The sequence below is a fragment of the Dunckerocampus dactyliophorus genome, chromosome 2 (genome assembly GCF_027744805.1).
Source record: "Dunckerocampus dactyliophorus isolate RoL2022-P2 chromosome 2, RoL_Ddac_1.1, whole genome shotgun sequence".
Taxonomy (NCBI): Eukaryota; Metazoa; Chordata; class Actinopteri; order Syngnathiformes; family Syngnathidae; genus Dunckerocampus; species Dunckerocampus dactyliophorus.
The window spans coordinates 50,480,989-50,490,099 of NC_072820.1; positions in this window are offsets into that span (position 1 = coordinate 50,480,989).

Consider the following 9,111-nt stretch of genomic DNA (forward strand, 5'->3'; position numbering starts at 1 on the left):
ACGCGTATTTTTCTCCTGTGACCGTGCCTCTTCATCCTGGCGCCGTGCCGCTGTACTGAAGTGTTTTTGTATCCTTGTAGAACATACTGCTCCTGTCATCGTGTTGTATTACGACAATCAAGTGTTAATATGAGGAGTGATGGTGTCGTACGTGTCAGAGGGAAAATATAGAGTAGCTCTTCAGGAAGGAAGGAAGCTTTGCTCTTGCTTCAGGCATTACGGGAATAAAGTCAAACTATTAAGAAAAGGACATTTACGAAGATTATTTAAGCTGAAAATGTATATTTTCTGAAAATTAAAAATAAAAAAGTGAAAAACAGAGCAAAGAGTGGTCGTTGATGCTAATGATAGCCTTTTTCACCTACATTAGCATATGTTGCTTTACAAAATATCAAAGTGGCAAAGTTGCATGCATTCCTTTTCCCACCCAAGTGGCCCACCCCGGACACGCGTTTCAACGCCCCTGCTTTGGACACCACTCGACTACACAATGCTTTTAAAATACCCCCCCCCGCTCCCTCTTCATTAGCTCAGTGTGTAGTTTGACTTTGTTTTGGTTTTATCATACAGTGGTTAATGTCTCTTTCGGACTTGGTTGACGGCTAAAATATGACTCAAAACACTGCCTGCATGTGCAAAAACGGTTTTATGATGCCGACAGCTTGAATGGATTGGCTTTACATCCTGAGAAGTCAACAAATGATGTTCACAATGGTGTTCACACGTTGATAAATGTTCACTTCAGGTTATAAAATATTGATTTTTTTGTTTTTCCCTCCTCCACCAGTCCAGTTAGATTTGTAGTATTTGACATCTCTAAACGACCTGCAATGCTTGCTGGGAAGATGCTCACCGCGATAAATGTCCACCTTAGCTGTCAGTGAGTTATGGCCTGGAGATCACGTTGTAAATACACCTTATTTCCCAAAAGAAAAACTAGCCCCTGCCACTAATGGGACGCACAAATCCCCCAACTAGAAACGGTTTGTTGTTTTGCTGAAATAAAAAATGGATGGCGCTGCGTGTACCATGAAGGATCGTGTTTTAGGGTTCAGCTGTGGGTCAACTTTGCCGTGTTGCATATTAAAGTGCCATGTCACGCTAAATTATCCATGAAAGTTTCATACATCTGTGCTTTTATGAGTAAAGATATTCCATTCTGTGCGTGGGTTGTGACTGCAAGCATAATGTTTCACTAAAGCTGCTTTTTCAGTGCCGTTCAATAAATAATGAGCGCGGGCAGCAGATACAACAGGCTTTGTATGCCCCCTCATAAACCCCAATAAAAAGCATACGTATCGACGGGCATAATCAATGTTGGTCCACCGCTTTTGCCATTCATTAACCACTCCTTCATATGCCATCGCCGCTTCTAACAGCGAGCCTCCGCCACCTGGCTTCTGTCATCGATCTGCGGCAGAACCTTCCAGAAGACGTCAGGCCTGCAACCAGCACAATGCTGCTTGTCAGTGCCAAGATGGATGAGACCTGAGACCAAGTTAACCCTTCATCTTCCAATACATCCTCTCCGATACGCCCGAGTTCCCTTTCTGCTAGTGACTTGGACCGCAATCACTGGAGGAAACAGCCTGTACATCGTGTCAGACAACTCCAGACCCCTACATCAGTGCTTCTTAACTGGTTTGGCTGCTGAACCCAGCATCACCGCTCGATGCCAAGCGGCGACCCAAATTGTAGACTTTTTTCAACTCAAACTTGTCCATCAATTCATCATCTTCTGCTGATCTGAGGTGGGGTCGCGGGGCCAGCAGCCTCAGCAGGGAAGCCTAGATTTCCATCTCCCCGGCCACTTTGTCCACCTCCTCCCGGCAGATCCCAAGGTGTTCCCAGGCCAGTTGAGAGACATAGTCTCTCCAACGTGTCGGGTCTTCCCCGAGGCCTCCTACCGGTCTGGCGTGCCCTGAACACCTCCCCAGGGAGGCGTCCGGGAGGCATTCTGACCAGATGCCCGAGCCACCTCATCTGGATCCTCTCAAGGCGGGCGAGTGTCTCCCGGGTGACAGTGCTTCTCACCTTATCTCTCAGGGGGAGCCCAGCCACCCTACGAAGGACACTCATTTCATCTGCTTGTACCCGCCATCTTGTCCTTTTGGATACTAGCCAAAACTCATGACCATAGGTGAGGGAAGGAACGTAGATGGACCGGTAAATTGAGAGCTTTGCCTTTTGACTCAGCTCCCTCTTCACCACAACGGTCCAATGCAGAGTCTGCATCACTGCAGACACCACATCAATTCATCAATTCACAATTTGCAACACAACGTGAGCTGTCCTCTCTTTATGGCGCTCTATTCTCCATCAGATATCTGCAGCTGTGTGTCGGACGGACGACACAATAAATTCCCACTCAGTTTCTTTCCCCTCCCGCTCAAACTGGACAAAGTCGGCCATAAACACGGCACAGACCCTGTTGACAGACAAGAACGCGAGGTGGAGGAGTTTAAGTACCATGGGGTCTTGTTCATGAGTGAGGGGAGGATGGAACGTGAGATGGACAGGATTGGTGCGGTGTCTGCAGTGATGCGGACTCTGCATCGGTCCGTTGCGGAGAAGAGGGAGCTGAGCAGAAAGGCAAAGCTCTGAATTTACTGGCCGAGCTACGTTCCTACCCTCACCTATGGTCATGAGCTTTGGGTAGTGACCGAAAGGACAAGATGGCGGGTAGAAGTGGCTGAAATTAGTTTTCTCCGTAGCGAGGCTGGGCTCTCCCTTGGAGATGAGAGGTGAGGTGAGAAGCACTGTCATCTGGGAGAAATTCGGAGTAGAAGCGTTGAAAGGAGCCAGATAAGGTGACTCCGGCATCTGGTCAGGATGACTCCCGGAAGCCTCCCTGGGGAGGTGTTCAGTCCCACTCGTTGCAGGCCTCGGGGAAGACCCAGGACACGTTGTGGACAGATTATGTCTCTCTACTGGCCTGGGAACGCCTCGGGATCCGCCGGGAGGGGCTGGACGAAGTAGCCGGGGAGAGGGAAGTCTGGCCTTCTATCGGATAAGCGGTAGAAGATGGATGGATGGATGGATAGAAGAATGTGAGGTGCATTGACAGACATCAGGTCATTATATATATACATGTATATATATAGTGTCCCCCACACTGAAGAAGTGGCTCCAGCAGATACCTGGAGAAACATCAGACATCTCTGTCCAGAAGATCACAGTCCTAAGAACCGCTAAGATACTGCGCAGGACCCTCAAGCTCCCAGGCCTGTGGTAGAGGACCCGAGCTTGAGATGAACAGATTTCAGCTTCTATGTGTTGCCATGTCAGTGGAATTTGCCCAGGGCCTTCAGAGTCAGGAGTGCTGGCACATATCTCTTTCTTGAACCAGAATAAATCAGATTTCTGATGTGCCTCACAGGGCCAGCTAGGTGGCCTATAACAATTTCAGCATTTCTCTGTCCACTGATTGGTTGATCAGAGTAAAATAAAGCCAAGTTGGATAAGCTGAATGGTCTGTAGCACGTTGGACACAATAACAGCCACAACGGCTGATGTAGGAGGAGAAGCCATTTTTAAAAAATCTACGTTCAAGGCGGAATTTTCCAGAAAAGCTAAACATCATAAGCAGAGGTTAGAAATCCCTGAGGTTAGCTGGCTAGCTTGTCTCATCCCGGGAAAAGGTTTTTTTTGCCACTTGCAGACCAGACCTTGCGAGCGCTGCAACTGGCGTACAGCCTCACTCCAGTGAGCTTAGCTGTTATTGTCATGTTATTAGATACATATTGAATGTGAACTGCTTTAGATGATTCTCAACTGGTGGCTCGCAGAACTGCCTTCAGTGGGTCGCGGGTCTATGCCTGGCCAACATATAGATATAGATATAGATATACTGTAGATATAGATATAGATATAGATATAGATATAGATATAGATATAGATAGAGATGTGCATGGCTCAGATGAAGGGTACCCTTGGCTGTCTTCAACTTGACTTGAGTAGTATGTGAAGTTGTTGTTCTAACAATGTGCACTATCCCTATCACTCTGACGTTTATAGAGGGAGGAAGCTTACCAAACCAGAAATGAAGCCTGTTCATGTTTTTATTTTGCGCTAGCACGGCTATGTTGTAAAAAAGTGTCTATATAAGCTGAAATCTGATTGGACAACACAAATCCAACATACACGTACTGGAAGCAGTGAAGCTAAGAGACACGGTATGATATCAGGCCAAATAGATATCAGGACGGTATGATATCAGGACAAATAGACTGTTGGCAATAAATGAATCCAATTTCATGGAACAAATGCTAGAATTGAAGTTGTAAAGAGTTTAGGCCATCAGAGAAGGCCTTGCTGGCCCTACATGCAATTCCCTAATGAGAGTCAAATGCACAGACAAGCAATGATTTTGGGATAACAATGATAAACAATTGTTAAAGCACTCTACTCCATCATTGTTATTCGGTTGGCATTGCAGCAACTTTAGCTGACTTGTTACTAAGACAAGTCCTCACTGCATGTCTGCCAAAGACACTCTCCCTCCTCCCCCTCCCTTGGGGCCCTGTGGGAGTTTGAGCCTGCTTGAGTCAGCATGGACGTTTTTGTGCTGACTGTGGCTCGGTGAGGCCTCAACGCGATGCACCTCCAGAGAGTAGAGGAATATCATTATGTCCACACTGAGCTGCCTGAATGGCAATGAGAGTGTGTGTGTGTGTGTGTGTGTGTGTGTGTGTGTGTGTGTGTGTGTGTTTGTATTTTTTTTGTGAGAGCATAGAAAACCTTTTTATGTCTTCTAAATATGTTTCTTAATGTTATTAGAGCCCTCCAGACATGAAATAACACCCCTAGAGTCACCTTTATACTCCTATTAGCCAACACAGGAGACATAATCAGAGAAAATCAGCCATTTAAGACATAAATAAAAGCTTTCACATTTTCGAGTTCCAGCAATGTTTTAACTTTGATTTGAGTATAAATTGTGCTCACTCACTGTAAACTGGAACGTGTTTACTCGGCGCCACTCGACCAGAGTGACAGCGTTTTTTGGTTGTTTCCCGCTTCACGATGGACTATCTCAGTCATAGCATTTTCCAAAATACATATCTGAACGACTTCCACATGCGAGAACGGCACATGTATGTGGTATTTTTGCTCCGATTTTACATGACTTGTAGTTGCGAATATGCTGACAACAACCGGACGTGACGTCGCGTGAAAGCCAGCAGTATGTTGTTCAGAGGGAGTTCAACTGTACCAATAGCCTACTATTTTTCACCGGGCTGTCAATCAATTAAAATATTTAATCACGATTAATCACATTTTTGTTCATAGTTAACTAATTGTTCACAATGAATCGCTGACAGAAAGACGTTTTCATCTGTCATAAGTAGGGATGTAAATCTCTTTGTGGTAAAGGATTCAATATGCTTCTCGATACACGGGTTACGATACCATTCAAAAAGCACATCTTTGAAAAACACAAGGCATCCATACCATGTACAAACGATACCATTCAATGCTTACATTTGTTGATGTAGACGTGAATCTTATATTATCATAATCTTATATTATTACAGTATTATCCAATGTGTAAAAGAGCACATCTTATAGACACCGGGCCACGGGAAACATTCAGGCTCAATGATTTCAAAATAAAAATAATAATAATTTGTAAATAACTACATACATTTTTATGTAAAGGGATATCAGTTTTGGACATTTGGGCCATCATTTTATTTCAAAAATAATATACATTTAGAAATCCCACAGTTTTTGCATGTTTAATGCTAGCAGAGACTTGTCCCGCTTGGTTCGATGGTCCTTGAACGCACCATGTAACTTTGCCCCATGCTGCACAGACAGGCTAAAAATACAGTCTATTAGTCTTTTTCTTTCACCTCATATTTGCTCCCAAATGCTGATACTATGTGAGAGTGCATAAAGGTAAGATTTGATGACCTTATTGGGTGTTAATGTGTTTATTTGTCTGTGTAAATTCATTTTGTGCTTTTGATGTGGTGTTCCTTTCTTAGTTTGACACAATACATCATAAATACATCAATTCGATGGCTATCATGAACGTGTGTCTTGCTGAAGTGTTCAGAATCTTTCCCGGTGACTAGCTAGCACGCTGCTAATGCTGTTTACGTCCATTCTCGTCTTCAGTCATGGCCACACTGACGCAAGTCCCCAAATAGCTGTCCTCTGCTGTGCCTACCTTCTGACTTCTCTCTGGCAGGCGACGTACTCCGTGTCCATTCAAATCGCAGCGGCAGTAGATACTAATAACTTTGGTCTTGCTGAGAGAGCTATCTGCCAGGGCTTGAAGATAAATGTACCAATCAAAATACACTTTTCCTTCTCCATTTCTGCTCAATATTTGTTCCCGCTTGTGGCTCCACATGCAACGCTGCGTTTCCTCAAACTACGATGTGGGCCAAGGGTGAAACGGGACGTGCGCACGTGCAGCCCTAGTTTCACCTTCAAGGCTGCCCACAGTACAAAAATGACTTTTTAAATGATGTTCCAAGAGTATTATGTGAAGGTCCCCAAAAGCGGGCTTGGACAATAGTGGGCGTGAACAAACACAGCTCATTAGCTAGCATTAAAGCTACAGACATGCAAAATTCTACAAGATGGCGCCCTCCGTGGCAGATGTCTCTGTTTTACTCTCCCGTTTTTTTCTATTTTTTTGCTATTTTGTTGTTCATGTTGGACATTCAACGTGCTGCGTTGCATTGCAACATAGAGACAACTTTTGAACATCAGCGGGGTTCACCATGAGCTTTCGTTCAGCCTCTCCGACCGGCTTTCTTCTGCGTTGGGAGGACGCAGCAGCTTGCGGGCCTGGTGAGCTGAATGCCCGGCGAGCGAAGCGTCCGGGGCAGAGGCGAGGCAGGAGGGGCGGCCTGCATGCTAGGCTAAAAGCTGGAGCGACTGGGCCACCGCTACCGGGCCTGCTGCTGGCCAGCGTCCGCTCTCTCGAAGACAGGATGGACGAGCTGCGAGCAAGGATTCTACGTGAGATCGGAGAGTGCTGTGTGCTCGCGGAGGCCTGGCTGGACGGAGGATATACCGGACTCGGTGGTCCGGTTGGGGACATTTGCCGCTTGCCGAGGAGATCGGACTTCAGCGTCTTGTGGACACAGAGCCTCGGGGACTGTTCTCCCCGAAGGTTACCAGCATGTAGGCTTTCCCACGAGGGCAAATAGCATCCTGTACCAAGTCTACAGCAACATGAAAGGTGCTTTGAAGGCTGTTCCAAGTCCCCATTTTGGAAAAGCTAATGTCTCTTCTGTTGTTGTTGCTTAATTTATTGGTATTAATGTTTCTTCTGTTCTTATTCATTTTCTTATGTTTTCTTTCTTTCTTTCTTGGGAGAATGAACAGAACAAGAATTTCATTGCATAGCAGAACTACCTGTTTTACTGAGCAAATGACAATAAAACTCTTGAATCTTGAATCTTGAAATGGTGTGTTCCCGGTAGGGCTTCCTAAAAGCACTTTTAAACTGTCTAAAACAGAACATCAAGGTTCCATTTGGGGCAACACACCCTCCAATACACTATTGTGCGGCATCTTAGAATGACTTAAAAGTGTTGAAAAATACCGTACTATGGTGCCTGTAAACGTCCATCATTGAGAAGACAGGGATTTGGGATGTGAATGAAGTCCTCATCTCTTCACGTCATACAAACGCTCCAAGATGGAAGTCAGTCATTATGTCCATGCTCAACTCAGGTTTGTGCATTCAAAATAGAAAGTGTATTCCGGGCTGCAAGGTGATTCTGTTGTGGACAGAAAAACAAAACAAAAGCAAAGATTGTTTCTGGAAGAGCACACCAGATGATTCATGCAGCCTTCAGCATGGTTTTTTAAATTCACAACACATTTGGCGAAGGTCAAGTGTTGGCTGCAGCAGAAAAAGGAACAGAGGCGAGCGAGGCGACTTGCGCTTTGTTTGTGTGGAAAAAGTCATCTTGTTGGTATTCTTCATTTCTCCTGCAGCAAGCCTGCGAGTCAAGTCTCTCAGCGTGCGTTGCTTTGCTTCCACTCACAGCTGGACGGCTGCGGTGTGAGCCCCTGAGGTACATACTAATCATACAGCGGTGCACAGTTTCCACAGTAGCCAGCACTCATAGCACACACCCCAAAAACACACACAGCACTTAAAGGAGCACTTCAACACAAGCTGGAGCTGGAAGCCTTTACATCCTGGGTTCCCAAAGTGGGGTACGCGCAGATTGCTGTAGGGGGTACGTGACTAAAAATTAAAAATGGCTTGACTGCATTAACGCAGAACACTGAGATTTACGTCATGCGCTCAACCCCATGTGAACAGCCACAGCGCAGGCAGGAGAGTGCAGACGAAAGGTGACAGCATGAAGTTGTTCATTGTTCTGTGTGCGTTAGATAAACAAATAATACGCTTGATGATGACATTGTGCGTTAAAAGTATTCAGTCTTGAAGATTATTTACAGCAGTGTGAATACGTGATTTCTGATTTCTTATTTTTTTGCATCTTTGTCACACTTCAGATCAATGTTTCACATCATCAAACAAATGTAAATATTAGTCAATGACAACACAACTCAACACAAAATGCACTTTTTAAATGAAACAATTTATGATTAAAAGAGAAAAATATCAAGAGCGCAGCGACGACTCATCCAAGAGGTCACAAAAGACCCCACATCCAAAAAACTGCAGGCCTCACTTGCCTCAGTTAAGGTCAGAGTTCATGACTCCACCATAAGAAAGACACTGGGCAAAAACGGCCTGCATGGCAGAGTTCCAAGACCAAAACCACTGCTGAACAAAAACAACATTAAGGCTCGTCTCAATTTTGCCAGAAAACATCTTGATGATCCCCAAGACCTTTGGGAAAATACTCAAAAGTTGAACTTTTTGGAAGGTGTGTGTCCCATTACATCTGGGTTTCAGAAAAAGAACATCCTACCAACAGTAAAATACGGTGGTGGTAGTGTGATGGTCTTCAGGACCTGGAAGACTTGCTGTGATGAATGGAAGCATGAATTGTGCTGAAGGAGAATGTCTGGCCATCTGTTGGTGACCTCAAGCTGAAAGCAACTTGGGTTGTGCAGCAGGACAATGATCCAAAACACACCAGCAAGTCCACCTCTGAATGG